Source organism: Ischnura elegans, chromosome 11, assembly GCF_921293095.1.
Source record: "Ischnura elegans chromosome 11, ioIscEleg1.1, whole genome shotgun sequence".
In the NCBI taxonomy this organism is placed as follows: Eukaryota; Metazoa; Arthropoda; class Insecta; order Odonata; family Coenagrionidae; genus Ischnura; species Ischnura elegans.
Genome location: NC_060256.1, coordinates 35,767 through 42,350, shown reverse-complemented (window position 1 = coordinate 42,350; position 6,584 = coordinate 35,767).

The window sequence follows — 6,584 nt, the reverse complement described above, 5'->3', positions numbered from 1 at the left end:
AGCCATGTTCTTGGCGGGCTAATTGGAGCCAGATATTAAGGAGGAAGCTCGTGTGTACCTGTGCGGTTATGGATGCGCTGCAATGAGAGGTTGTACTACAAGATAGGTGCATGGAGATACAGGGAAGGGGATCCTTATTTTTTTGGCAAATAGAGTTAATGGGCGGGGAAAATGGTATGACAAGAGAATAGTATATCATTTCTTTTTTATCCACGGGCACACGTAACTTCGCAAGCCACCTGGGATGTTTTTAAAATCATGGAAGTATGTAAAAATGTGACATTTCCGACACTGCTTGAAAACTAGTGTATACGTGACACCCTTTCCCTGTGCATGGCATCTGAATTTTGTATTATTATCATGCTTGCTGTTTTAGCCACTGCTGTGCATATAATCCTTTTTTTCCAACGTGTTTGCTGTGGCAGTGACGTTTTATGGAATTTATTTGTTTAACTACAGGCGACCCCGTGACTTTGAATAAAGGTTAGAGCAAAGGTGCTTTCATCATATTGTAAAGAATTGTTCAATACAAAATAAAAATCTCGTGTTTGTGGTGCAATGCCTCCATATTCCAACTCACGTTACCTATTTTTCAAGACAATTATTTTCATATTCTTTCCCGTTGCATCTCCACAAAAATTCTGTATGGCTACTTATTATGATTTGATAATTCATTGAAACCCGGGTCGCGCTCTGTTAAAAAAGCAGTGGTATAAGTAATTGTGTGAAATGCAGGCAAACTTAGGGCGGTATTTACATACTCTTATGTAGGATTTCGCCGCCGTTGAACGGGGGGGGGGGGGGAAGGGGTTACTTCAAGAACGGTGGTGAGAGAGTGATTGGGAAGCTATTGTGAAACTATTCAACTGTTGTGAGATCCTTCACAAGTATATACACCGCTCTGTCCGTCGATCTGTTAGTTCACCTCTTGATAATGACCTCATAACCAGTTGAGTTAAAAAAATACTGCGTGAAATACAACGAAGTTTATTTTTGAATCTATCATGTAACCATTCCCCAAAGTCTCGTAAAGCATTGATTTTAAATATTATAGGTTTTTAGTGAAAAGAATAGAGGCATTTTAAATGGTTCAGCCATAGTAACTAAATATTTCTTTGACGAGTAAACAAGTTTATCACAGCACGTCTGTTAATTCTCTCTATTGTTCGGCAATTTTCATTCATAAGGTTTGATCTTGAAGGGAGTTCATCTTAGTTTTAGGAAAAAACCTTTCCTTTAGTCAGTTTAAAGTTATACGATAAGAATAAGCAATGGCGAAAGTCAGTGTTCAAGTGGCTTTGAATTCTAATCATTCATATCTAATTGTCAATTATCTAATGCTATAAAAATATTGAAGCTAGAGTAAGTGGTGTGGCATCAAATCAAGCGATATTTAATTAGATTAATTTGAGACGTTTCTAGCGGACACAATCATGCACAAAGGACATTGCTAGAAAATAATGTTTTAGCCTGGTTAATTATGGCTAAAAAATTGGCGATTAAGTACAATTCACTTCTAATTCAATCCCATCCAAGACGCCTTTACGAAGTATTGTCTAGCGCCAGATTCAATGAGAGCTTTTCCCCAGAGATTATTTGAGACGAAAGTTCGTATAGTTTCGCTGCACGATGGACAGAATACTCTCGGGATATATCCCCTTGGAACAAGAATACTTTTACCCCAGGTTCATAAATACCTTAAATCCGTTCACGTTCGCTGTAGCTTTGAGCATTTGGCGTGCTGAACTCAAATTTCATTAATTACGTAAATTCAATTTTGAACAACTGAATTTGAATGAACCAAGAGAACATTTTCTACTTTCTCATATGTTTGATCGTATTTGAAACGAAAAATAAGTTAATATTAATTGGAATTTTATATTATAAGTATATTATTAATATTATTGTACTGCATTAATTGTTTAAAAATTATAATATGTAATTCTAATTAAGTGGACAATTTTATAGTTCCTTGTAACGTGCCAATGGATTTGGAAGCAATTAACGGGGTTCCTTATTTCACAAGTTTCAGCGAAGGCATTATTACAATCATTGAAATGTTATAAGCAATATTTCATAACTCCTATTACTCAAGTTAAACGCCAAATTTATTGATACGCTTGCAATAAGCTCTTTACGCAGTTTAACGAGCACATGATTTGGTACGAAAAATAAAATGAGATTTTCCATTAATTTGGGCTTTCTTAACTATCAAAAAAATAAGTTAACATTTCTCCTTATCTTTCTCAGTCATTGTTACGAAAACAATTTAAATACATTCATAATCACTATCCGACGAATCCTCATCACAGTCGTCATCCACTCAATTCTTCAAGGATTAATAAACTCTTTACCTCGACTGGTAATTGAAGTAATTTCCTTCTTTGAGCCTTAAAAATACTTGATATCATTGCATCTGAAGTTAGGAGTAATCTTTTAAACAGGTCTTCATTCGTTGCTATCCAGGAAAATTTCATTGCATGGTGCTCCCTGAATCTTCTTATGTCCTTATTCCTCGCCTCCATTGCCTCCCCGGACAGGTGGACAATAGGAAGGGCAGCTTCTTTAGATGTCCGTCGGAGGAGCACGTACTGATGTTTCGTGAAATTACCAGAAACGATCATGGAAATAGCTTCTTCCTGGGAAATTTTACTTTGCCTCACATCCTTGGCTCTCCATTTTGATAACACTCGCCGCGCTCTTGAGAGAGTGGTTGTTGTCACCTCATTTATTATTTTCGCCACAAACTCATCACCTTTGTTTCGATAACTCATGGATGCAGTGGCGGATACAGAAAATACTCAAGGGGGGGGGGGGGCGCAAAAGATATCTTGAGCTACCTTTACTTTTATCGTAATAATCACGTAATATTCGTGATTGCGATATTTCTCTTTACTCTGAAAAAATTGCATAATGTATTCTGGCTGTTTGCAATTACAAAGTTTGTATAAAAACGAGGCAAGCAGGTATTGCCTCCTTGTTTTCTCTTTAAGCCATTCTAATTTAGAGAAATAAGGGGATATATGTTCATATTTTTTAAAATCATAAATGAACCTAACACATATGTTTAATTGCCGTTGAATCAGGGTGTTAATCTTTTCGGTTAGGTCATTATATACAAGGCAGCAGTAATCAATATGGGGGAATATGAACGAGAATACAAGTTGCTTGCGTGTTTGAGAGGGCATAAGGTTTTTATGAATTTTTAGCTGAAACAAGATCATGTTGATCTTATTGCTGATGGCTTTAACATGGTTTTGCCAAGACAAATTAGGCATCAATAATAACTCCAAGATTTTTAACGGAGTTTGCATATGATATTTTGGCATCACCAACAAAAATCTTGGGAAGAACATCAAAGTCGACATGTTTGAGTAGTTTTGAGGTAACAAATAACATAGATTTTGTTTTCCTAGGGTTAAGCAATGTTGTAACTAGATTATCAGCTGATATTTTAATTCTTCCTCAACATCGTACCACTGCATTTGATAATTCATTTTCAGTTGTTGGGACAAGGCTATGGAATGGTACTCCAGAACCAATCAAAACCGCAAAATCGCTGATGCCATTTAAAAATCTAATGTTCACTAAAATGTTATTACAAGAAAAAATGTAATTGTACCAATATGCCTCTATATTCTGTTACAATTTATTTTTTATTTTTTGCACGTATCTTATTCTTCTGTGCACAGAGCTCTAATATGAATGTAAGCCCTTGTATGTTCTTAGTGGACCACATAGGTCCAAGAACAATAAATATTTCTTTATCTTTAATAAGAAATTAATCAATCCACGTACGAAGTTGAAGAAATTTTTATTTAAACTCATTATACGCGTATATAAGTCAATAAATTACGATACAAAAAAGTTACAATTGTGATTCTACAATGTTCGGCTATGTGAGCGGCCTCGCAAAGGGGAGGCGCGCGCCCCCTGCGCCCCCCATCTGTATCCGCCTCTGCATGGATGCTCTACTGGCGATGTGCTAGCTCTAAGATCCTCCGTTTTCCTTCTCTAGGCCCTATCACTGGACTTCTGAAATTGTTTTTTTTTGGTCGACCAATTTCAATAAACCTGATGAACCTTCAAAGTAGCAATTTTGACTTCATCATCATCATCATCACTGGTCAACAATCCTAGGATTGGTTTGACGCAGCTCTCCACTCAGTTCTCCTATCAGCTAATCTTTTCACTCCTACGTATTTCTTCTCTTTCACATCTCTCTTTACTTGTTCCATATATTTTGTTCGAGGTCTTCCTTTTCCATTCTTGCCTTCCACCTGTCCTTCGACGATTGTCTTCATCAGGCCATCATGTCTCAAGATGTGGCCTATAAGGTTGTTCCGTCTTCTTATTAAGGTTTTCATGAGGCTTCTCTTCTCTCCTACCCTTCTTAGGACTTCCTCGTCACTAACTCGGTCGATCAATTTGGACTTACATTTTGAATTAAGTAGAATGAATATCACTAAATTCATCACAAATTCCACATTAAATACTTACTGGATGTAATGGGCTGACGTTTAAATAAAGGCGGAGGAAATTTCAACTTCTCATTTAGGCAATCAGCTAACATTCTTCTAAAAAAACCTGTCATTTCTTTTTCTTTCCTTCCACCGGCGAAGATAATTTGAGAGAAAAAACACTCCTCCGCAATTTTTTTAGGAAAAATTTTGAATTAACGTCCTCATCTAGCTCTAACTTGTTGCTGCAGCAATTCAATAAGTATTGGTTTTTAAACGATACGGACCCTTTTCCACTTTCAAGAAATTTTTCATGCATCTCAAGACGCGTGAAAATTTTCAGAGTTATCGAACTAAAACACTATGGGCACTCTTCTTCAACCCCACAAGTCTTCTTTTAAAAGTTCGAGAATACTCTACTTTTTCAAGACCCTATCTTCATGCTTGAGGACTAACTTTCACGTCTTTCGTTTGGCAAAATCTGAGTAAAACTGAGTTTGGGCGAGATAATTTCGGGCAAGCGATATCTAGAAGTAATTTGGGGGTTCCACAGTGTGAGGTTCGCGATGCTATTATCTTCATTTTCTAGGAAATATCACATTTGAAGGGTGAAAAGGCTTACTCCGTTCATCCCCGGTGGCCAAAGTGCAATTCATAACAAGTGTACAGAGAGCGGTGGTTGTGTTTTCCCGATGGGCGCAATCAACAGCCTAGGCCTTTTCGGCAGTCGTTTGCCCTGCATGTGGTTGAGGAGGCCGCTAAGGAGGCGACAGGGGGACAATGTGCCGCGCGAGGGCGAAAACTAATCCGTCTAACGGAGGGAAAGGGTGGTGTAGCATTTGAGGGATTCTTTTTTGTTTTGAATACATTCAAGTTTTTGAGGATTACTATAAGCACAGCTGCGAACTTTCGTTCCATAAATATATCCTTCCGCTCGAGTCCTTAAGAAATTTTTATGAGAGCATGGGCACGCGTAAATAAAAGGTAAGGTCAAGTGGAAACTATTAATGATAAAATGTTCTACGTATGACAAGAGATGTTTATTCATAGGGTAAATATTTTTTGTTGAAATAAAATATCCAACAATGTTGAATAACACCCATAAATACTGGATTTCCTCGTGCCCTACCACGCGCCAGCCAGGCCGCCGCGCCGCCCGCGTCAGCGCATTGCATCATTATAGTTAAATCAATGCTGAGGTCGGAGTAGCAACTAGTAGCAAAAATTTTCTTCACTACTGCGTTGCATATACTTTTCCCTTTGTATTGGTGCAAAAGACACCGTGATGGAACGTGCTTCTCTAAACGATATTGTACATTTTATTTGAAAATTCGGGTAAAAAACACTAAAAGTTACAAAATATATATATAGAATAGTAAACATTGTAAAATCCGAAAGAAATTTATGTCCCACTATGTAATAATGTTTATATTTGTAGTTACAAATGTTTTGATACACTAATTATAGGTACCTCAAACAACCGTACATGAATTACATCCGTCCATATTTTCCCCTGGAAAATTATTTTATTTTGTATGTTTCAGTCTGTACTTCTCTGTTTTTTCCGTCACAATTTCAATATGCTATAAGTTTTCCATATGTTGGGCTAATTAAAAATTATTCCTTGCAAAAGGTTCTTGAAACTGAGCTCGCTGAAACAGGTATTCTAGACTTACATTAGTAGAACCTCCATTGCCATTTTATACTTAATCTGAGCCAACCATGTGTCCATTTTCGTCGACAAATTATCTCCCTTGGCACGAGCATCACCTGGTATTGCGTGGCAACCACTCCCTAGACAAAAATATTTTCCTCCTGTCCCAGCATCATGAATGCGCTCAACATTGAAAATCAATTTTTTTATTGCTCTATATTGTACTTTTGGGCAGTAATAAAATATGAAATAATATATAAAATGAAAATTCTTTTTTTGTAATTCTCGTCAATGAAATGAAGACACACTTTACCGTAAGCCTAGACTAAGCTGATGCTCGCGGGTTGACACTCACACGTGCGACATATAGGCACAAAATGGTTGTTATTCGAATACTTGCAAAACCTTGCAGCTGATTTTTTACTATCATCTTAATAATACCTTACGATCTCTTCACCGGTTTGCATTTC